The sequence below is a fragment of the Salvelinus namaycush genome, chromosome 42 (assembly GCF_016432855.1).
Source record: "Salvelinus namaycush isolate Seneca chromosome 42, SaNama_1.0, whole genome shotgun sequence".
In the NCBI taxonomy this organism is placed as follows: Eukaryota; Metazoa; Chordata; class Actinopteri; order Salmoniformes; family Salmonidae; genus Salvelinus; species Salvelinus namaycush.
In genome coordinates this window covers 21801383-21827439 of record NC_052348.1, presented here as the reverse complement: position 1 = coordinate 21827439, position 26057 = coordinate 21801383, and the positions used below count along the sequence as shown (strand labels likewise).

Sequence of the window (26057 nt, the reverse complement as noted above, 5' to 3'; positions counted from 1 at the left end):
GAAGGGGGAGGCATGAGAGAGACAAGGCAATGAAGGGGAGGCATGAGAGAGACAAGGGAGGGGAGACATAAATATTCTCACTTAAGTCCTGACCATATCTCAGATCAGATTTTACATATCACTAAAATAACTAGTTATCTAACGAACGCACTTTAAGAAAACTCCAATTTACATACAGTTTTCTATTCAATTACTTTACATAAACAGTGCGAAATTAACTAAAGATGGAGTCTAGAAGACACAAAGTTGACTTACAAAAATTCCAACTGAAATGTTGACAGGTATAATTGATTAAAATGACATTAAAATGTGTGTTTTACCTGTGAGTCGTGAAGTCCTGATGTCCACGTTGGGAGTGGTGGTGGAAGTAGACTTCAAGTGTGTGAGTACAGTATTCTCTGTGTGTTTCACATTCTTTGTCCTTATCAGTTTGTGTGTGGGCTCATTCTGCTCCTTTATAACTTGCTACACCTGGGTGGAGTGACGAGGGTAAGTCACTCATTCAGTGTTCAGGTGGCCGTGACAGGAATTCCCAAACAGAACACTCCTCCAGATACACAGGAAGAGGAGGGCTGTGTGTGTACAGTGTGTGTGTGTGTGTGTGTGTGTGTGTGTGTGTGTGTGTGTGTGTGTGTGTGTGTGTGTGCGTGCGTGCGTGCGTGCGTGCGTGCGTGCGTGCGTGCGTGCGTGTGTGTGTGTCAGAGCAGTGGGAGGACAGTGGGAGAGGCCTTACTGTCCGTGTTGAGGAGGTCTGACTCCAATACACATAAAGGCAGTGTACCAAATGACACCCTTTTCCTTATATATGAGCCCTATGAGCACAATGAGTCCTATGAGCACAATAAGTCCTATGAGCACCATGAGTTCTATGAGTCATATGAGCCCTATGCGCCCTATGCGCCCTATGAGTACTATGAGTCATGTGAGCCATATGAGTCATATGAGTCCTATGAGCACTATGAGCCCTATGAGTCCTATGAGCCCTATGAGTCCTATGAGGACTATGAGCCCTATGAGCTCTATGAGTTATATGAGTCCTATGAGGACTATGAGCCCTATGAGTCCTATGAGCCCTATGAGTCCTATGAGGACTATGAGCCCTATGAGTCCTATGAGGACTATGAGTCCTATGAGCCCTATGAGTCCTATGAGCCCTATGAGTCCTATGAGCCCTATGAGTCCTATGAGCCCTATGAGCCCTATGAGCTCTATGAGTTATATGAGTCCTATGAGGACTATGAGCCCTATGAGTCCTATGAGCCCTATGAGCCCTATGAGTCCTATGAGCCCTATGAGTCCTATGAGGACTATGAGCTCTATGAGTTCTATGAGCACTATGAGGACTATGAGGACTATGAGCACTATGAGCACTGTGAGCCCTGTGAGCCCTATGAGTCCTATGAGTCCTGGTCAAATGTAGTGCACTATTTAAGGAATAGGGTGCCATTTGGGGGACATTCTGTGAAGTATCTCATTAAAAATGTGTTAACTTTTCATTCCGATAAAGGCTTTTTGTCTCTGTCAGCATTTGTCTGTTTTTTCTTAGTTCAATAAGAGAAGCAGCATTTAGCAATTCATAGGAGAAAAGTGATATTTCATGTTTGATGAGTGAATGTGTATTGTGAACGTACTGTATTGTGGACGGCTCATAATAATGGCTGGAATGGAGTCAATAGAATGATTTCAAACGTGGTTTCCATGCCATTATTATGAGCCATCCTCCCCTCAGAAGCCTCCTATGTTTTTGATGCCTCAGTGTGTGGGCGCGTGTGTGTGTGAGCTAAAGTATCCTTTTCTGGCGTTCCACTGTTTCATCACAATTACACGCAGGGGTGAACCCTAACTTCCACTTAAGTCAAACTTTCACTTAGTAATGCATTGTTGTCATATGGAGACTAAATGAAAATTGGACCTGAAGTTAGGATTCACCCTGAAGTGATTTATATGAGAGAGAACCAACGGATTCTCCTTTTCTGGCCTTCCACTGTTCTGACGCAATTACCCTGTCAGGTTACTTCTTCATTTACTTCGTCATTTGCTTTCACCTTCATTTCCATGGCAATCAGGTCACTCCAATTTCCTGTCAATGTTCAGGCGGAAGGTAACATAGAAGTAGAGTGAATCATTCCAGTTCTACATAAAGTACAGTAGCAGGATGCTACAGATGTCCAGAAAGGACAAGAGTCTTTAAAGGACAGAGAGAGACGGAGGAAATATGGAGAAAAGGAGAGGGACCTGATAGGAAAAATAACATCAGTCTTAGAAAAACATGAGAAAGGAAAAAGTGAACGACAGAGAGTTGTAAAGAGGGAGGGATGAGAGAGAGAGAGATACCAGAGAGTTGTATAGAGGGAGGGATGAGAGAGAGAGAGATACCAGAGAGTTGTATAGAGGGAGGGATGAGAGAGAGAGAGATACCAGAGAGTTGTATAGAGGGAGGGATGAGAGAGAGAGAGATACCAGAGAGTTGTATAGAGGGAGGGAGTGGAAGAGAGAGGGATGACAGAGGAGATAATGAACGTATGAATGAAGGTTAGTCAACGCTTCTGTATACTACAAACAATCTGTATGCTTTGGTATGGAGGTGTCTGCGGTCTACTCAGAGGTGGAGATGACAGACACTTCATGTGTGAATACTCAACAATCACACAAAATACACTGAGGAACAATACATTTACTAAACACAGAGAGAAAGATTGAGTGAGAGAGAGTGGTAGAGATAGAGAGAGAGAGAGACAGTGTTAGAGGGAGAGAGAGAGAGACACAGGGAGGAGTCAAAGATGAGTTTAATATCATTCCCACTGCTTGAAGGAGAGAGAGAGAGAGAAGTGATAGAAAAACAGGTTGAGTGAAACTATCCCTTGTTTATTTAAACCACCTCCAGATAGTTCCACCTACAACAACATGAACACAGGTAACACATACAACACAAACACCATCCAAAGCCATTCATCCTAAATTAATCCACCTTTATTGTTTGATTGAGAGGTATTTAATACAAAGAACACGTTTTGTTTGAAGAGGGAGATAACTCCCAGTTGAGTAACTTTCACCAGAGATGACAGTTTCTCCACCTTGTTTTCATTTACATTATTTATTTTCTTCATCATTTTATTTCTCACAGTTTTATTTCTCATAGTTTTATTTCTCGTAGTTTTATTTCTCATAGTTTTATTTCTCATAGTTTTATTTCTCTGTTTCTCACAAAGGTTATGATGGAACAATCCCTGCATGAGTCAGAGCATTCGAAGCATACTTCCACAGAAACAGTACAGTACAAGATGACAAACAAACAGACTAACAGCCATGTAAAGACCTTGGCGTGGAGCCAGATGGAACAGTACAGTACAAGATGACAAACAAACAGACTAACAGACATGTAAAGACCTTGACGTGGAGCCAGATGGAACAGTACAGTACAAGATGACAAACAAACAGACTAACAGCCATGTAAAGACCTTGGCGTGGAGCCAGATGGAACAGTACAGTACAAGATGACAAACAAACAGACTAACAGACATGTAAAGACCTTGACGTGGAGCCAGATGGAACAGTACAGTACAAGATGACAAACAAACAGACTAACAGACATGTAAAGACCTTGACGTGGAGCCAGATGGAACAGTACAGTACAAGATGACAAACAAACAGACTAACAGACATGTAAAGACCTTGGCGTGGAGCCAGATGGAACAGTACAGTACAAGATGACAAACAAACAGACTAACAGCCATGTAAAGACCTTGACGTGGAGCCAGATGGAACAGCACAGTAGTGGTACAAGTTACAACACGTCTTTATTGTAAAAGATATCCCAAGGAGAATAACCTGTATAAATTAAGGTTCAATTAAATAATACACATACAGGCTACCAGTAGGAACACAGTGGAGAATCAAGACTGTAGCCTAACAACACAACATCAGGAACAGAGTGGAGAATCATGGATGTAGCCTGACAACACAACATCAGGAACAGAGTGGAGAATCATGACTGTAGCCTGACAACACAACATCAGGAACACAGTGGAGAATCAAGACTGTAGCCTGACAACACAACATCAGGAACAGAGTGGAGAATCAAGACTGTAGCCTGACAACACAACATCAGGAACAGAGTGGAGAATCATGACTGTAGCCTGACAACACAACATCAGGAACAGAGTGGAGAATCAAGACTGTAGCCTGACAACACAACATCAGGAACAGAGTGGAGAATCAAGACTGTAGCCTTGTCAACACAACATCAGGAACAGAGTGGAGAATCATGACTGTAGCCTGACAACACAACATCAGGAACAGAGTGGAGAATCAAGACTGTAGCCTGACAACACAACATCAGGAACAGAGTGGAGAATCAAGACTGTAGCCTGACAACACAACATCAGGAACAGAGTGGAGAATCAAGACTGTAGCCTGACAACACAACATCAGGAACAGAGTGGAGAATCATGACTGTAGCCTGACAACACAACATCAGGAACAGAGTGGAGAATCAAGACTGTAGCCTGACAACACAACATCAGGAACAGAGTGGAGAATCAAGACTGTAGCCTGACAACACAACATCAGGAACAGAGTGGAGAATCATGACTGTAGCCTGACAACACAACATCAGGAACAGAGTGGAGAATCAAGACTGTAGCCTTGACAACACAACATCAGGAACAGAGTGGAGAATCATGGCTGTAGCCTGACAACACAACATCAGGAACAGAGTGGAGAATCATGGCTGTAGCCTGACAACACAACATCAGGAACAGAGTGGAGAATCATGACTGTAGCCTGACAACACAACATCAGGAACAGAATGGAGAATCAAGACTGTAGCCTGACAACACAACATCAGGAACAGAGTGGAGAATCAAGACTGTAGCCTGACAACACAACATCAGGAACAGAGTGGAGAATCAAGACTGTAGCCTGACAACACAACATCAGGAACAGAGTGGAGAATCAAGACTGTAGCCTGACAACACAACATCAGGAACAGAGTGGAGAATCAAGACTGTAGCCTGACAACACAACATCAGGAACAGAGTGGAGAATCATGACTGTAGCCTGACAACACAACATCAGGAACAGAGTGGAGAATCAAGACTGTAGCCTGACAACACAACATCAGGAACAGAGTGGAGAATCATGACTGTAGCCTGACAACATCATACAGTACCTTTTTGCATACTGTAGTACCACATGAAAGTTAAACATGTCTTCCAATAAGGTGATTTACAGTATTGCTACATACTGTACTCTACACACCGCAGTTGAATCAGGATTGGTACTGTAGGTGATAACCGTCTCCAAAATACATTGTTTTCTCATGTTCACCTTCAACAGAAGCCTGTTAAATACTGAACAAAAATATAAATGCAACATGTAAAGTGTTGGTCTCATGTTTCATTAACTGAAACAAAAGATCCCAGAAATGTTCCATAAGCACAAAAAGCGTATTTCTCTCAGATTTTGTGCACAGATTTGTTTACATGCCTGTTAGTGAGCATTTCTCTTTTGCCAAGATAATCCATTCACCTGACAGGTGTGGCATATCAAGAAGCTGATTAAACAGCATGATCATTACACAGGTGCACCTTGTGCTGGGGACCAAAAAAAAGGCCACTCTAAAATGTGCAGTTTTGTCACACAACGCAATGCCACAGATGTCTCAAGTTTTGAGGGAACGTGCAACTGGCATGCTGACTGCAGGAATGTCCACCAAAGTTGTTGCCTCACAAATTGATGTTAATTTCCCTACCATAGAATTTGGCAGTATGTCCAACCGGCCTCACAACCGCAGACCATGTTTAACCACGCCAGCCCAAGACCTCCACATCCGGCTTCTTCACCTGCCGGGATCGTCTGAGACCAGCCACCCAGACAGCTGATGAAACTGTGGGTTTGCACAAGCAAAGAATTTCTGCATAAACTGTCAGAAACTGCCTCAGGCGAACACATCTGCGTGCTCGTCATCCTCATCAGGGTCTTGACCTGACGTTGTAATCGACTTCGGTGGGCAAATGTTCACCTTCGATGGCCACTGGCACGCAAATGGAGTGGTTTGCTGATGTCAACGTTGTGAACAGAGTGTCCTGTGGTGATGGTGGGGTTAGGGTATGGGCAGGCATAAGCTATGGACAATGAACACAATTGCATTTTATCAAAGGCAATTTGAATGCACAGAGGTACTGTGGTGAGATCCTAAGGCCCATTGTTCTGCCTTTCATCCGCAGTCATCACCTCATGTTTCAGCATGATAATGCACGGCCCCATGTCGCAAGGATCTGTACACATTTCCACAAAGCTGAAAATGTCCCATTTCTTCCATGGCTTGCATACTCACCAGACATGTCACCCATTGAGCATGTTTGGGATGCTCTGGATTGACGTGTACGACAGCTTGTTCCAGTTCAAGACAATATCCACCACCTTCACAAGCCATTGAAGAGGAGTGGGACAACATTCCCACAGCCATTGAAGAGGAGTGGGACAACATTCCCACAGCCATTGAAGAGGAGTGGGACAACATTCCCACAGCCAATGAAGAGGATTGGGACAACATTCCCACAGCCATTGAAGAGGAGTGGGACAACATTCCCACAGCCATTGAAGAGGAGTGGGACAACATTCCCACAGCCATTGAAGAGGAGTGGGACAACATTCCCACAGCCATTGAAGAGGAGTGGGACAACATTCCCACAGCCATTGAAGAGGAGTGGGATGTGCCCGCTGTAAGCGGTCTGTATGCAGCTAAAATGAGGTCAGAGACCAAGAGCAGCACTGCCCCCTCAAGATTCTGAGCCTGCTTGGCAGGGTTGGTCCTGCAAAGCCAAAGCCCCATAAAGGGAGAGCATAATATACAAGGAAATTCTCAAAGCTGCTAATGAGAACCTTGACGACCTTGTACCTAGCCGGTGGGGATTCCGGTGGGGTGCCCCCACCCAGGCAGTGGCAGTGTTGGCAACACTAGCTGCAGTAACCCATGGGGAGGGGGTCACACTCGGACATTCAGAGAGGGGGTATATTATTGTGGCCCTGGCGGCACAAAATCAAAGTCGGACTGCATGGAGATGCGTGGGGACATGGTCATGACGGGTGGCCGTATTGTGGGTGTTTCAGGAATAAGGTGTACATTTGACCTCCATTATCTAGGATATGACAATGGTAAATAAATCTCTCAATTTTTGCTAATTTTTTGTGCGGTCTTGCAGGCCTTCTCATGCAGCTGCAACTGCAAGTGCATTTGTAAATCATGACCCATCTTGAGTTGGGCTCTGGGATGGTGCAATTGTTGAGAAAGTGAGCTTATGGTTGTGTGGGGGTAAGGGCTGAGTGTGTGTGGATGTATGTGTGTATCCCACAACTGTTGCGAAGGAAGAAGTAAAAGATGTTAGGGACAATAGAGGATGATCCACAGATATATATAATACAAATCGAGGTGAGGGCAATGGAAATGCATATGGCAATTGATCTTCTTCAATTCGGTAAATGGCACTGTATGCTCTTTTCAAAGAATGGATCCCAGTCGGTTCAGGGCTATGGGATACAGGGGGTCGAGGGTGGTCTGCCGGGCATTGGGATGACAAGCCATCTCGAGATGAGGCCTTTTAGCGGGTGGAATAGTAGGGACCAATTGGAGGTTTACTTAGTAGAAATGCAAATATCATGGTACAACTATATAGACACTCAATCATTATGTTACTTTTTAATAGTACGTTTACAAAAATATATTCTGATTAAAAGAATGAAAGGTGTGTCTCATTATGGTAAGTGGTGAAATAAGTATAGCCAGTTACAATTGTAATGGCTTAGCAGATAATAAGAAAAGACGATCAGTATTTACCTGGCTAAAAGAGAAGGATTATAATATCTATTGTTTACAGGAAACCCATTCAACAGTTTTAGATGAAGTTTTGTGGAAAAAGAACTGGGGGGGCAAAATATATTTCTCCCATGGGCAAAGAAATTCAAAAGGGGTGATGGTTTTAATTAACAATAATTTTGATCCAAATGTGCAAATTGTCCAAACAGATCCTCAAGGTAGATGGATTATTTTAAATATGTTATTGGACAATAAACAAATATGGCTTGTTAACCTATACGGTCCGAATAATGATGATCCAAGCTTCTTTGAAAATATATATAAGAATTTATCAACTCTACAAGCAACACTAGACTCTATTATTATAGTGGGAGATTTTAATACGGTCTTAAATACCTCTATAGACCGGAAAGGAAATCACACTACAAACTATCACCCTCAGGCACTTAAGGAAATCATGAATGTCATGGATATATTGGAATTAGTGGATATATGGAGACTTAAATACCCTGATTTAGTGAGATATACATGGCGGAGGCTGAATCAAGCTAGTCGTCTTGACTACTTTCTTATACCATTCTCTCTGGCACCAAAAGTTAAAAAAGTGTTGATAGGGGACAGAATGCGGTCGGATCATCACATAATTGGCATATATATTTCTCTTACAGAATTTCCACGTGGGCGAGGATATTGGAAATTTAATCAAAGTCTACTAGATGATAAATTGTTTAGAACTAGGACAGAAGATTTTATAACTGACTTTTTCAGACATAACATAGGTACAGCAGATCCCCTTATTGTATGGGACACTTTTAAGTGTGCCTTTAGAGGCCATGCAATTCAGTACTCATCTATAAAACAAAGGGAATTTAGATCAAAAGAGTCCATATTAACAAAGGAAATTGAAGGACTAACAGTACAGTTAGATAGCAATAAAAACGGTACCATAGAGGCACAGAATAAGTTAGAGGAAAAACAAAAAGAAATGGAGGAACTTATTCAAGAAAGATCCAGTGTAATATATTATAAAAATAAAGCGAACTGGATGGAATATGGGGAAAAATGCACCAAATTCTTTTTCAATCTTCAATATAGAAATGCTACCAAAAAAAATGTATTAAAACTTGTTACAAATGATGGAGTCACGCATGATTCACCAAATGATATTTTGAAAGAGGAAGTAAAGTACTTTAAGAATATGTTTTCGTTTCAGGCTCCTCCATCTCCACTAACTGAAACTAATTGTATGGATTTTTTTCCTATTAATAATGTAAAATTAACATCTGTACAGAAAGACTCATGTGAAGGCCAAATTACAGAGGAGGAACTGCTTGATGCAATTGGGGCCTTTAAGGATGGGAAAACTCCAGGGCTGGATGGCATACCAGTGGAAGTATACAAAACTTTTTTTGATATACTCAAAGGACCATTATTAGCTTGTTTTAACCACTCCTATATAAATGGTAGATTATCAGACACGCAACAAGAAGGTCTGATATCGTTATTACTGAAACAGGACCCAAGTGGTATATATAAAGATCCAGTCCAATTAAAAAATTGGAGACCTCTTACACTTCAGTGTTGTGATGCAAAAATCCTAGCAAAATGCTTGGCGCATAGAATAAAAAAAGTTTTGTCAGATATTATTCATCCTAATCAGACAGGTTTTTTACATGGACGATACATTGGAGATAATATAAGGCAAGTACTGGAAACAATAGAACACTATGAAATATCGGGGACACCAGGTCTGGTTTTCATAGCTGATTTTGAAAAGGCTTTTGATAAAGTACGACTGGAGTTTATATATAAATGCCTAGAATATTTCAATTTTGGGGAATCTCTTATAAAATGGGTTAAAATTATGTATAGTAACCCTAGGTGTAAAATAGTAAATAATGGCTACATCTCAGAAAGTTTTAAACTATCTAGAGGAGTAAAACAAGGTTGTCCACTATCGGCATATCTATTTATTATTGCCATCGAAATGTTAGCTGTTAAAATTAGATCAAACATTAATATTAATGGATTAGAAATCCGTGGCTTAAAAACTAAGGTGTCATTGTACGCTGATGATTCATGTTTTCTTTTAAAACCACAACTAGAGTCTCTCCACGGCCTCATAGAGGATCTAGATACCTTTGCTATCCTCTCTGGATTAAAACCAAATTATGATAAATGTACCATATTACGTATTGGATCACTAAAAAATACACATTTTATATTGCCATGTAGTTTACCAATTAAATGGTCTGACGGAGATGTGGACATACTCGGTATAAAAATCCCAAAAGAAAGAAATGATCTCACTCCAATACATTTTTATAGAAAGTTAGCAAAAATAGATAAGATCTTGCTACCATGGAAAGGAAAATACTTGTCTATTTGTGGAAAAATCACCCTGATTAACTCTTTAGTCATATCACAGTTTACCTATTTGCTTATGGTTTTGCCTACACCTAGTGACCTGCTTTTTAAATTATATGAACAAAAAATATTCCATTTTATTTGGAACGGCAAGCCAGATAAAATTAAAAGGGCCTATTTATATAACGAATATGAATTCGGAGGGCAGAAATTATTAAATATTAAAGCATTAGACCTCTCACTAAAGGCATCAGTCATACAAAAGTTATACTTAAATCCAAACTGGTTCTCTAGTAAATTGGTACGAATGTCTCATCCTATGTTCAAGAAGGGCCTTTTTCCCTTTATTCAGATTACACCTGCTCACTTTCGGTTGTTTGAAAAGGAAATAATCTCCAAAATATCCTTATTTTTTAAACAAGCCTTAGAAAGTTGGTTGCAATTTCAGTTTAATCCACCTGAAAGGACGGAACAAATAGTACAACAAATATTGTGGTTAAATTCAAATATAGTAATTGATAAAAAAACTGTATTTATCGAAGAAATGTTTAAAAAAGGTATAATTTTTGTGAATGATATCATAAATAGGACTGGTGGAGTTATGTCACACATGCAGCTAACACAGACATATGGAAATGTCTGCTCTACCCAAAATTACAACCAATTAATTGCAGCATTACCACAAAAATGGAAGAGGCAAGTAGAAGGGGAAAAAAGTAAGGAACTTGTATGTCGGCCCTGTATTAAAGAACATAAATGGTTAAAGAAAAGTGTGATAAATAAAAACATATACCAATTTCATTTAAGGACCAAAAAACTGACAGCTGTGCCATATAAATTGCAAAATAGTTGGGAAGAGATTTTCGATGTACCCATTCCATGGCACATGGTTTATGAATTGATACGCAAAACAACGCCGGATTCAAAACTTCGAATTTTTCAATTTAAATTACTGTACAAAATTCTTGCAACTAATAGAATGTTATATATATGGGGTATACAATCTTCCCAGCTCTGCAGATTCTGTTGTGAGGAGGCAGAGTCATTAGATCATTTATTTTGGTATTGTCCATATGTAGCTCGTTTTTGGTCACAGGTCCAGGAATGGCTGAAGAATTGCAACATTTGCCTAGAACTAACGCTACAGATAGCAATACTGGGGGATTTGAAAAGCCATAGTCAATCAATCAATAATATAATAATTATTTTAGCAAAAATGTTTATTTTTAATTTACAATCTGTAGAAGCTATGAGAATAGGAAGGTTCAAATCTTTTGTGAAGCATCACAGCACAGTTGAAAAATATATGGCAAATAAAAATCCGAAATGGATGATGTTGGAAGATAGATGGGAAGGGTTGAGTGGACCTGAAGGGTGGGACTAATAACAAGATAAACAATGTAGGGCATACGGGATCTGTGAAATGTGTATAGGTGCGGAGCTTTTGTGAAATAGCACAGTTACAAGTGGAAATAAAATTGGATGGACAACAGAAATAGAGGAAGGACTAAGAACAAACAAGAGAGAACTATTATAAAGTAGTCTGTGTCTGTAAAATAGGTATAAGATGTATAAATTGAAGGTAAAAGCAGAAGTGTTTATTAGTTTACTCCAATTGGGGGAGCGGTGGTAGGGTTGCGGGGAATAATAATAAAGGTATATTCTTTAAAAAAGTATGTATGTCTATATAGGTATGTGTATGTATATATGTATATATGTATGCATGCGTGTATGGATATATATATTTACCCAAAAAAATATGGGGGATTGGAAATGATGCAGACAATTACATTGGAAGCAACATTCTTTCCGCAATATTAAGCTGATCCACCCCAAAAAAAAAAAAAAAAAAAAAAAAAAAAAAAAGAGGAGTGGGACAACATTCCCACATCCATTGAAGAGGAGTGGGACAACATTCCCCCAGCCATTGAAGAGGAGTGGGACAACATTCCCACAGCCATTGAAGAGGAGTGGGACAACATTCCCACAGCCATTGAAGAGGAGTGGGACAACATTCCCACAGCCATTGAAGAGGAGGGGGACAACATTCCCTCAGCCATTGAAGAGGAGTGGGACAACATTCCCCCAGCCATTGAAGAGGAGTTGGACAACATTCCCACAGCCATTGAAGAGGAGTGGGACAACATTCCCACAGTCATTGAAGAGGAGGGGGACAACATTCCCACAGCCATTGAAGAGGAGTGGGACACCATTCCCATAGCCATTGAAGTGGAATTGGGACAACATTCCCACAGCCATTGAAGAGGAGTGGGACAACATTCCAACAGCCATTGAAGAGGAGTGGGACAACATTCCCACAGCCATTGAAGAGGAGGGGGACAACATTCCCTCAGCCATTGAAGAGGAGTGGGACAACATTCCCCCAGCCATTGAAGAGGAGTGGGACAACATTCCCACAGTCATTGAAGAGGAGGGGGACAACATTCCCACAGCCATTGAAGAGGAGTGGGACACCATTCCCACAGCCATTGAAGTGGAATTGGGACAACATTCCCACAGCCATTGAAGAGGAGTGGGACAACATTCCAACAGCCATTGAAGAGGAGTGGGACAACATTCCCACAGCCATTGAAGAGGAGTGGGACAACATTCCCCCAGCCATTGAAGAGGAATTGGGACAACATTCCCACAAGCCACAATCAACAACCTGATCAACTATATGTGAAGGAGAAGCTGACTTGTTTTCTGATCCACTTCCCTACCTTTTATTTAATGTATCTACGACCAACAGATGCATACAGTATCTGTATTCCCAGATTAGGGCCTAATGAATTCATTTCAATTGACTGATTTCCTTATATGAACTGTAACTCAGTAAAATGTGGTGTTAATTTTTCAGCAACTATTTAGCAACTCCTTTAATCCTAAGTGATTTATAGTACAGTGGGTGCATACATCTTTAGTATAGGGTATGTGACTCCAGCGGGAATCGAACCCACCACCCTTACATTGCTAAGTACACATGTTATCAGCTAAGAGAAACAGGACCTCAGTTCTTAAGCACTGTCAATGTGTTTCACCTTGGCTAGATTTTCCCACAGCATTCCCACAGCCATTGAAGAGGAGTGGGACAACATTCCAACAGCCATTGAAGAGGAGTGGGACAACATTCCCACAGCCATTGAAGAGGAGGGGGACAACATTCCCTCAGCCATTGAAGAGGAGTGGGACAACATTCCCCCAGCCATTGAAGAGGAGTGGGACAACATTCCCACAGCCATTGAAGAGGAGTGGGACAACATTCCCACAGCCATTGAAGAGGAGTGGGACAACATTCCCACAGCCATTGAAGAGGAGTGGGACAACATTCCCACAGCCATTGAAGAGGAGTGGGACAACATTCCCACAGCCATTGAAGAAGAGTGGGACAACATTCCCACAGCCATTGAAGAGGAGTGGGACAACATTCCCACAGCCATTGAAGAGGAGGGGGACAATATTCCCACAGCCATTGAAGAGGAGTGGGACAACATTCCCACAGCCATTGAAGAGGAGTGGAACAACATTCCCACAGCCATTGAAGAGGAGTGGGACAACATTCCCACATCCATTGAAGAGGAGTGGGACAACATTCCCCCAGCCATTGAAGAGGAGTGGGACAACATTCCCACAGCCATTGAAGAGGAGTGGGACAACATTCCCACAGCCATTGAAGAGGAGTGGGACAACATTCCCACAGCCATTGAAGAGGAGGGGGACAACATTCCCTCAGCCATTGAAGAGGAGTGGGACAACATTCCCCCAGCCATTGAAGAGGAGTTGGACAACATTCCCACAGCCATTGAAGAGGAGTGGGACAACATTCCCACAGTCATTGAAGAGGAGGGGGACAACATTCCCACAGCCATTGAAGAGGAGTGGGACACCATTCCCATAGCCATTGAAGTGGAATTGGGACAACATTCCCACAGCCATTGAAGAGGAGTGGGACAACATTCCAACAGCCATTGAAGAGGAGTGGGACAACATTCCCACAGCCATTGAAGAGGAGGGGGACAACATTCCCTCAGCCATTGAAGAGGAGTGGGACAACATTCCCCCAGCCATTGAAGAGGAGTGGGACAACATTCCCACAGTCATTGAAGAGGAGTGGGACACCATTCCCACAGCCATTGAAGAGGAGTGGGACACCATTCCCACAGCCATTGAAGTGGAATTGGGACAACATTCCCACAGCCATTGAAGAGGAGTGGGACAACATTCCAACAGCCATTGAAGAGGAGTGGGACAACATTCCCCCAGCCATTGAAGAGGAATTGGGACAACATTCCCACAAGCCACAATCAACAACCTGATCAACTATATGTGAAGGAGAAGCTGACTTGTTTTCTGATCCACTCCCACAGCCATTGAAGAGGAGTGGGACAACATTCCAACAGCCATTGAAGAGGAGTGGGACAACATTCCCCCAGCCATTGAAGAGGAATTGGGACAACATTCCCACAAGCCACAATCAACAACCTGATCAACTATATGTGAAGGAGAAGCTGACTTGTTTTCTGATCCACTTCCCTACCTTTTATTTAATGTATCTACGACCAACAGATGCATACAGTAACTGTATTCCCAGATTAGGGCCTAATGAATTCATTTCAATTGACTGATTTCCTTATATGAACTGTAACTCAGTAAAATGTTGTGTTAATTTTTCAGCAACTATTTAGCAACTCCTTTAATCCTAAGTGATTTATAGTACAGTGGGTGCATACATCTTTAGTATAGGGTATGTGACTCCAGCGGGAATCGAACCCACCACCCTTACATTGCTAAGTACACATGTTATCAGCTAAGAGAAACAGGACCTCAGTTCTTAAGCACTGTCAATGTGTTTCACCTTGGCTAGATTTTGTAGCACTAGCAATACTGTATGACGTGGTATAATTCATCAATAAGGTCCAAGGGGGTGTGGTATATGGCCAATATACCCCGGCTAAGGGCAGTTCTTACACATGACTCAACGCGGAGTGCCTGCATACAGCCCTAAGTGGTGGTATATTGGCCATATATCACAAACCCCTGAGGCGCCTTATTGCTATTTTAAACTGGTTACCAGCATAATTAGAGCAGTAAATATACATGTTTTGTCATACCCGTGGTATACAGTCTGATATACCACAGCTGTCAGCATATCAGCATTCAGGGCTGGAACCACCCAGTTAAACACAACCTCAGTTATTGTAACTTTAGTGACAAAGGTCAGAAGTACAACAATGGCACCATTTTATCCAAACACATCAGAATGTTTGCTGAACGTTGCTGGAATGCAGACATCCAACATTCTGTTCTTGAGAGAACATTGACACCCACTTTACAATCTGGAGAAATCTGTGATTGTGTGTGTGTGTGTGTGTGTGTGTGTGTGTGTGTGTGTGTGTGTGTGTGTGTGTGTGTGTGTGTGTGTGTGTGTGTGTGTGTGTGTGTGTGTGTGTGTGTGTGTGTGTGTGTGTGTGTGTGTGTGCCAATGTCTCCTCCTTCTCTAGACTTCCACTGTTTGAACACAGTCACCCACAGGTGTAACTCTTAACATCCGCTGTGTGTCCATGTGTGTTGTTGTACTTCTACCTGAACGACAGGCTAAGCTTTGACTAAAACCACACAGGTCCAATACAAACACTAATAAAATGTCCCTGTACTGAAGCAGTAACAGGGTGATGGAGGACTAATAAAATGTCCCTGTATTGAAGCAGTAACAGGGTGATGGTGGACTAATAAAATGTCCCTGTATTGAAGCAGTAACAGGGTGATGGTGGACTAATAAAATGTCCCTGTATTGAAGCAGTAACAGGGTGATGGTTTACTAATAAAATGTCCCTGTATTGAAGCAGTAACAGGGTGATGGTGGACTAATAAAATGTCCCTGTATTGAAGCAGTAACAGGGTGATGGTGGACTAATAAAATGTCCCTGTATTGAAGCAGTAACAGGGTGATGGTGGACTAATAAAATGTCCCTGTATTGAAGCAGTAACAGGGTGATGGTGGACTAATAAAATGTCCCTGTATTGAAGCAGTAACAGGGTGATGGTGGACTAATAAAATGTCCCTGTATTGAAGCAGTAACAGGGTGGTGGTGGACTAATAAAATGTCCCTGTATTGAAGCAGTAACAGGGTGATGGAGGACTAATAAAATGTCCCTGTATTGAAGCAGTAACAGGGTGATGGTGGACTAATAAAATGTCCCTGTATTGAAGCAGTAACAGGGTGATGGTGGACTAATAAAATGTCCCTGTATTGAAGCAGTAACAGGGTGATGGTGGACTAATAAAATGTCCCCGTATTGAAGCAGTAACAGGGTGATGGTGGACTAATAAAATGTCCCTGTATTGAAGCAGTAACAGGGTGATGGTGGACTAATAAAATGTCCCTGTATTGAAGCAGTAACAGGGTGATGGTGGACTAATAAAATGTCCCCGTATTGAAGCAGTAACAGGGTGATGGTGGACTAATAAAATGTCCCTGTTTTGAAGCAGTAACAGGGTGATGGTGGACTAATAAAATGTCCCTGTATTGAAGCAGTAACAGGGTGATGGTGGACTAATAAAATGTCCCTGCATTGAAGCAGTAACAGGGTGATGGTGGACTAATAAAATGCCCCTGTATTGAAGCAGTAACAGGGTGATGGAGGACTAATAAAATGTCCCTGTATTGAAGCAGTAACAGGGTGATGGTGGACTAATAAAATGTCCCTGTATTGAAGCAGTAACAGGGTGATGGTGGACTAATAAAATGTCCCTGTATTGAAGCAGTAACAGGGTGATGGTGGACTAATAAAATGTCCCTGTATTGAAGCAGTAACAGGGTGATGGTGGAACATACTTCCACCTTTTCTCTCCCTCTCTTGGTAAATAACGAGTGTTGACATTCTGAACGACATTAGTGTTTATCAATGGCAACGTTCTCCTGAACAAACACTGTTATTCATGTGACTTATTTGTGTCTTATGGAGACAAAAGAGTGTGTCCAGTGTGTGTGTGTGTGTGTGTGTGTGTGTGTGTGTGTGTGTGTGTGTGTGTGTGTGTGTGTGTGTGTGTGTGTGTGTGTGTGTGTGTGTGTGTGTGTGTGTGTGTGTGTGTGTGTGTGTGTGTGTGTGTGTGTATATGCCTGCGTGCAATGGGACCTGTATTAATCTGTGTCAACACACATCCCTCTTCAGATATAACTGTTGGATTAGGTTCTAATTATACAGTGACTGGACTCCACCATAAACTACACAGTCAGTGGCTGGACTCCACCATAAACTACACAGTCAGTGGCTGGACTCCACCATAAACTACACAGTCAGTGGCTGGACTCCACCATCAACTACACAGTCAGTGACTGGACTCCACCATCAACTACACAGTCAGTGTCTGGACTCCACCATCAACTACACAGTCAGTGTCTGGACTTCACCATCAACTACACAGTCAGTGGCTGGACTCCACAATCAACTACACAGTCAGTGGCTGGACTCCACCATAAACTACACAGTCAGTGGCCCAAGCACTAAGGCCACATCCCAATAGTCTCAATCTGCTTCCTTCCTTTTCTTGTCCCCTTTCCTTATCTCCTATCACAGATCAGAAAGACCTCACCATATGAACGCAATAAGATGGAACTCTATCAACCTACCAGGTCTCTCACATCTCAGTCATAACAAAGGAATGGAACCCTGTCAACCTACCAGGTCTCTCACATCTCAGTCATAACAAAGGAATGGAACCCTGTCAACCTACCAGGTCTCTCACATCTCAGTCATAACAAAGGAATGGAACCCTGTCAACCTACCAGGTCTCTCACATCTCAGTCATAACAAAGGAATGGAACCCAGTCAACCTACCTGGTCTCTCACATCTCAGTCATAACAAAGGAATGGAACCCAATCAACCTACCTGGTCTCTCACATCTCAGTCATAACAAAAGGAATATAACCCTGTCAACCTACCAGGTCTCTCACATCTCAGTCATAACAAAGGAATGGAACCCTGTCAACCTACCAGGTCTCTCACATCTCAGTCATAACAAAGGAATGGAACCCAATCAACCTACCAGGTCTCTCACATCTCAGTCATAACAAAGGAATGGAACTCTATCAACCTACCAGGTCTCTCACATCTCAGTCATAACAAAGGAATATAACCCTGTCAACCTACCAGGTCTCTCACATCTCAGTCATAACAAAGGAATGGAACCCTGTCAACCTACCAGGTCTCTCACATCTCAGTCATAACAAAGGAATGGAACCCAATCAACCTACCAGGTCTCTCACATCTCAGTCATAACAAAGGAATGGAACCCAATCAACCTACCAGGTCTCTCACATCTCAGTCATAACAAAGGAATGGAACCCAATCAACCTACCAGGTCTCTCACATCTCAGTCATAACAAAGGAAAGGAACCCTGTCATTATACCAGGTCTCTCACATCTCAGTCATAACAAAGGAATATAACCCTGTCAACCTACCAGGTCTCTCACATCTCAGTCATAACAAAGGAATAGAACCCTGTCAACCTACCAGGTCTCTCACATCTCAGTCATAACAAAGTTATGGAACCCTGTCAACCTACCAGGTCTCTCACATCTCAGTCATAACAAAGTTATGGAACCCTGTCAACCTACCAGGTCTCTCACATCTCAGTCATAACAAAGTTATGGAACCCTGTCAACCTACCAGGTCTCTCACATCTCAGTCATAACAAAGTAAAGGTAACAATCGTAACTGGCAGGAGAGACCACTGAAAACCAAACACACACTAATGTACCCAGAGGCCTTCAGTCTTGACACGGTGCATTCTGCACATCAGCCAGCAGAGGGCAATATTTAACTCAACCAGCTAAAGGAATGATTGGCAGACAACCCTTTGACTAAGCCCTGGGTAGGCAACCTTGTTGCTGGAGTGCCTCAGGATTTTGTTCCAACTAGGCACCACACTGTATGTGTTTGATTATGTGAAGTGGATACCTAGTCAGTTGCACAACTGAATGTGTGTGTGTGTGCGTGTGTGTGTGTGTGTGTGTGTGTGTGTGTGTGTGTGTGTGTGTGTGTGTGTGTGTGTGTGTGTGTGTGTGTGTGTGTGTGTGTGTGTGTGTGTGTGTGTGTGTGTGTGTGTGTGTGTGTGTGTGTACTGAGCCAAGGGGTTTGTGGTTTGAGGGGTACGTGCCTGTGAACATAACCACAAGTGTACTGGTATAACAAGTCCCCCTGAAAGTTGAACATTTGAATGCTGATTCTGTATCTTAAAAGACAATTCATCTCCATTACAAGTTGATATTGGACCAACATATTTTGACATCTTGGCAAGACACAAGATCCTAACTTTTGCTGTATTTAGTCCAGGCTTGGACTTTGGATGTTATCTCCAAGATGGTAAAATACTATACTATTTAGAGAGAGAGAGAGAGAGAGAGAGAGAGAGAGAGAGAGAGAGAGCTATTTCTATACTAGATATGTATTTGTTTTAATTTATATATATTTAAACATATAGAAAATGGTCCTCTGTTTTTACACATTTTGCCTGTTTTTTTCTACCATAATGTCTGAAGGTTCATCTCCGTCAGCCTGGTCTCAATTTCTCTGTACCCTTAGACATGGTCCCTAACTCCGTTGACGACAAGTACAAACATCGCACTGAAAAAATGTACAAGAAGGTGCAGGAGGAATATCTTCCAAATGAAAACTCCACTGAAGGGATCTTCAAACAAGCCTGGATGAAGGCAGAAGGATGTGCAATAGATGTGAAGGAATGATTCCAAAAGGACAAGTCCAAGTACAAACAAAAGACCTGTCACACCACATATCGAAGAGCAAACATGGAGTTTGCAGGTGAAGTGAACAAGGAAATCAGATTTGGCCTCTTTGCCTCCAGCTCTTTCCTAAAGAACTCGACACATTTTGGAGAGAAGTCCTGCTTTGAGATAAAGACATGTTTTGGCACTGACCTGAAGTCCTACCCAGAGATGGGGAATCATGAAAAGGAGGTGCTGATTCCACCATATGAAATGTTCAAAGTTACTGCCCTGCTGAAGAAAGAAAATGATGAAAACCTGTGGTGCAATGTTGTGTATAAACTAAAGAGTATCAAGCCCACCAAGAGTAACCTGAATTTCAACATTTTTAAGAAGCCAATTATTAATTAAGAAAATTATTCTTGATCTTGAGTCATTGTCCCTCGGAGAATTGAAATCAAACAGTCAGGCTGCTTATCCTTCTTATAGTAAATGAAGCCAAACAATATGTCTTCAGTGTCTAAAGCTTTTATTGTAATAAGTTAGTTGGTTTATTGGTGGATGTTACATACAAACATCATTCTGTCTACCAGAAATAGTGATTATTAAGATGTTTGTATTAGCCTGTGTATCAGACTCCATAGGAGACTTTAAAGCACTTATATGTTTTCTGCAGCTTGTTTCAACATGAATATAGAAAATCATTGAGCAAGAATACTGTATGTCTCATCCTTTTAGTTATCACTTTCACTGTACTACATTTAGACAAACTGAAGTTACAACATTACATGGGCCACTGATTAATATGTAATATAACATGACACAAGTTGAATTGTCCAATAAACTGATACAGGAAACTACCAACTGGTGGGGGGAATATTTACTGCAATTTATTCCTTTGTACAGCAACATCAAACAATAGATTACAACAAATTATCAAATATGACAAAATACTACCCCCCCAGTCATTTTCTCTCCAATAAGAGGGAAATCAGAAAGGACAATAAAAACTGGGTAGAGGTAGGTAGGTAAAGACAGAATGAGAGAGATTGAGAGAGAGAGAGAGAGAGAGAGAGAGAGAGAGAGAGAGAGAGAGAGAGAGAGAGAGAGAGAGAGAGAGAGTCTGCAATTTAAAGCACTTCAAACCCAAGAGCTGAGCCCAGAAACGAGCCCTCTCAGCTGGTGTTGGACCTCACCAACCAAGCTGACACCAGCACTGCTTCAAAAGAAAGAATTCCAATAAACAAAATCATGAACCAATCAAAGGACTCATATATACAACATTGGAAAAACGAAACAAAATCCCAAAGCCGACTAAATTGCTATCTGACCCTAAACAGAGAATATGAATTGGCTGAATATCTCTACTCTGTCAGAGATACGAAGCAGAGACAGATCCTTACCAAGTACAGGCTGAGTGACCACCGATTGGCAATAGAAACCGGCAGACATAAAAAGACATGGCTACCCAAAGAGGAGCGTGTATGTGGTCACTGCACGACAGGGGATGTAGAAACAGAGATGCACTTTCTCCTTTACTGTGATAAATATTCCTCACCAAGAGATTCATTATTCACAGAAATGTCTACATTTATTCCAAATTTTAACTTATTAAACCCAGAGGAAAAACTAAAAATACTCATGGGCGAAGGAGCAATGGCTCCTCTTGCAGCCAAATATGTATTTGCCTGCCATAGCCTGAGGGACACTGAATAATAACATCTGCATAGTAAGCAGTATTATGACTGTTACTTATTATGACTGTTATTGTTATTACTGTTATTGTTATTACTATTATTATTGTTGTTACTCATTCCAAGTAGTAATGGTATGGGTGGTAATGGTAATGATAGCAGTTTAATGATGGTGGTGGTGGTAGTAGTGGTAATGATGATAGTAGTTGTAGTGCCGATGTAATGGTGAAGATGACCGTTATTTAGTTATAAGTTAGTTATAGTTTCATTTTTTTATTACATTACATTCAATTATTGACTGTTACCATTTTATTGTTACTATTTTTATATTTAATTTTGTATTATTATTTACTGCCATTCTATATTATTATTTGTCATTGTTTATAATTTTATTACAATGTATATTGTATACATTGTTGCTTTGGCAATATTGACACAATGTTTTTCATGCCAATAAAGCAGCTTGAATTTGAATTTGAATTTGAGAGAGAGAGAGAGAGAGAGAGAGAGAGAGAGAGAGAGAAAGAGAGAGAGAGAGAGAGGAAAGAGAGAGAGAGAGAGAGGAAAGAGAGAGAGAGAGAGTGAGAGAGAGAGAGAGAGAGAAAGAGAGAGAGAGAGAGTGAGAGAGAGAGTGAGAGAGAGAGAGAGAGAGAAAGAGAGAGAGAGAGAGAGAGAGAGAGAGAGAGAGAGAGAGAGAGAGAGAGAGAGAGAGAGAGACAGAGAGAGAGAGAGAGAGAGAGAGAGAGTGAGAGAGAGAGAGAGAGAGAGAGAGAGAGAGAGAGAGACAGAGAGAGAGTGAGAGAGAGAGAGAGAGAGTGAGAGAGAGAGAAAGAAGTCTACAAGCGGTACCTGGATTATTAGGTAATACACTGACTTCAATTAGTAAATTCTGGACGTTTCTTCACAAAGTGCCGCGCCCTGATTGGCCCACAGGCATGTCACCCATCACCAGCTGATTCTCATAGCAGGTGGTGCCTCGCCTCTGCCATCCTTGTTTGGCTCCGAAGTTTATACTAGGGGCCTCAAGGTTTGCCGTAGTGCTGTTTTCCTTATTCCCTGATATTTGATTAATTGATTGGTTGATTAGTGGTATATTGGCTATTAGTATTCCAGGCCTGAATCAGTCCCTGATTAGAGGAGAAGGATGATGATGAGGTTTAAGGGTCTTTCTGTACTGTTATGCTTGCATGTAAGCACGCACACACACACACACACAGGCACACACGCACGCACACACACACACAAACATGCGTGCACGCACACACACACAAACACACACATGCGTGCACACACACGCACACATGCGCATGCACACACGCACACACACACAAACACACACATGCGTGCACACACACGCACACATGCGCAAATGCACACCTTTTCTCAGTATCAGCAGTGTTGCTGCTGTTGTTAGTCATGTCCACACATAGCTCAGTATGAAAGAAGTATGAACAAACAATTCTCAGAAGCTATATGGTGTTTCCTGCCTGTGTCTGGGTGTGTGTGAGTGTGTAAGAATGTGACCTCTATTGATCTGTGCAAACGCACATCCCTCTACAGCTACAGTATGTCTGTTGGATTAGGTTCCGTCCATACGGTGGATGGACTCCAGCATAAACTTCACATATTCAGCTATTATCCCAATCCCTATTTTGAGCGAGAGAGGGGGGCATTACATTTCTGTGTTAGATAAGTATTTGTTTTGTTATATATAAATGTTTATATTCCTTCTGCATCTTGTGGCAAAATGAATAAAGAAAATCATTGAGCTTGACTACAGTATGTCTCATCCTTTTAGTTATCACTTTCACTGTACTACATTTAGACAGTCTGAAGATATAACATTACATGGGCCACTGATTAAGATGTAATACAACATGACACAAGTTGAATTGTCCAATAAAGTGATACTGGAAGCCAGAGGTGTGGACTCGTGTCACATGACTTGGACTCGAGTCAGACTCAAGTCACAAATATGATGACTTGCAACTCGACTTTGACTTTAACACCAATGACTCGTGACTTAACTTGGACTTGAGCCTTTTGACCCGACCTGACTTGATACCCTCCCCAAGACCAAATATTAAAAATGATACTATTAAAAAAAGTGTGCAGCGCATCAACTCTTCATTTAACGGATTACAGTTTGAATCGGACAGCAGCCAATAAAGTTTTGCCATCTGAGACAAAGTTGCGTGTGGCAGTGCAGAGGAATGTCGGTGGGTGAATTCAGTCGGAGCCCTTGGAAAGATGATACCCAAAATTATTATTTTCGGATTCGAAGACTATGCTGTAGTCAACAAAAAACAGATTGCATCTTGCAAAACTTGCAGGAAGAAAATGACAGATGGAGGCGCCACAACTTCCAACTTTGTTTGACATTTGAAGCTGCACAGAGAACGGTAAGTCGTGGCTAATATAGCCGACAGCTATATATAACTTTGCTTGTGTAGCATGTAGGCTAACGTAACATGAAGTCAATGAGCCTCCAACCAGTCAGTCAGTGCGGGATAGTGATCATTGCACCAAGATTGAGCTACAACTGGCTAGGCAGTTGGTAGCCTAAATCCTGCCTGATGTTACTGCTGTTCCTAAAACCATTGACATACGTTAGCCTACTGTAACCACACACAGAGAGGGTGTGTGTGTGTGTGTGTGGTGTGTGTGTGTGTTGGGCGATTGTGTACAAGCCTACATCACCTGATTGTGCACCATAGCGATCTTCGATAGTTGCTCATTATGGGGGGGGGGGGGGTCTTTCTCATGGCTACCCATGTATTTCCATGGAAATATTATGTTTATTTGGAAAGCAATAAATATATATATATATTTTAAAGCACTCATGATTTGCGTAAATGTAATATACTAACTATTACTCTTATTAAAAATATGAAATGGTATTACATTTGGTGAAGAACCCATATGACTTGTTTAAACAAAAAATGTAGGACTTGCCTCGGACTTGCCTGTCTTGACTTGAGACTTGAGTGCTAAGACTTGAGACTTACTTGTGACTTGTAAAACAATGACTTTGTCCCACCTCTGCTGGAACTACCAACTGGTGGGGGGAATATTTACTGTAATTTCTTCCTTTGTGCAGCAACATCAAACAATGGGTTACAACAATTACAACAAATGACTAAATATTACAACATACTCTCCAACCTCCTGGACATTTTGTCTACAATAAGAGAGAAATCAGAAAGGACAATAAAGAGTGGGTAGAGGTAGGTAGGTAGGGAAAGAAAGAAAGAAAGAGACAGAGACAGAGAGAGTGAGAAAAAGAAAGAGAGAGAGAGAGAGAAAGTCACCCATTATCAGCTGATTCTCATAGCAGGCGGTGCCCCGTCTCTGCCATCCTTGATTGGCTCTGAAGTTTATACTAGGGGCCTCAAGGTTTGCCTTATTGCTGTTTTCCTTATTCTCTGATAGTTGATTAATTGATTAGTGGTATATTGGCTATTAGTATTCCAGGCCTGAATCAGTCCCTGATTAGAGGGGAAGGATGATGATGAGGTTGAAGGGTCTTCGTGTACTGTTATGCATTCACACACACACGCATGCACACGCACACACCTTTTCTCAGTATCAGCAGTGGTGTTGCTGTTGTTAGTCATGTTCACACATAGATCAGTATGAGAGAAGTGTGAACAAACAATTTTCAGCAGCCGTGTGGTGTTTCCTGCCTGTGCGTGAGCGCGTGCGTGAGTGAGTGAGTGTGTTAGAATGTGACCTCTACTGATCTGTGCAACCTCACATCCCTCTACAGATATGTCTGCTGGATTAGGTGCCATCTATACCGTTGCTGGACTCCAGCATAAACGACACATTCATCAGCTATGTTCTCAAACACTAAGGCCACGTCCAAATAGTCTCAATCTGCTCCCTTCCTTTTCTTGTCTTCTTTCCTTGTCTGCGTTCCTTTGTAAACACCACATCATATGAATGTAATATGATGGAACTCTGTCAACCTACCTGGTCTCTCACATCTTAGTCATAACAAAGAAAAGGTAACAAACATAACCAGCAGTATTAGAATATTGGGATACTGTCTAAATCATACCCTGGACACTGGCAGGAGAGACCACTGAAAACCAAACACACACTAATGTACACAGAGGCCTTCAGGGCAGTGTTTCCCAAACGCGGTTGTCGGGACCCCAAGGAGTGCACTTTTTTGTTTTTGCAAGAGCACTACACAGCTGTTTCAAATGATCAAACCTTGATGATTAGTTGAATCAACTGTATAGAGCTAGGAAAAAAAAACAAATGTGCACTGCTTTGGTGTCTTGACACGGTACTTTCCTCACAGCAGCCAGAAGAGGGCAGTATTTAATTCAACCAGCTAAAGGAATGATTGACAGACAAGCTTAGTCTAGGCCAGGGGTAAGCAACCCTATTTCTTGAGTGCAGCAGGTACTGCAGGATTTTGTCCCAACCTGGCACCACACTG

General features: G+C 41.8%; 1 pseudogene; it reads left to right on the top strand.

Annotated features, from left to right (window-relative positions):
* Positions 1-340: 340 nt before the first annotated feature.
* Positions 341-20321, top strand: LOC120035044 (annotated as a pseudogene).
* Positions 20322-26057: the final 5736 nt, after the last annotated feature.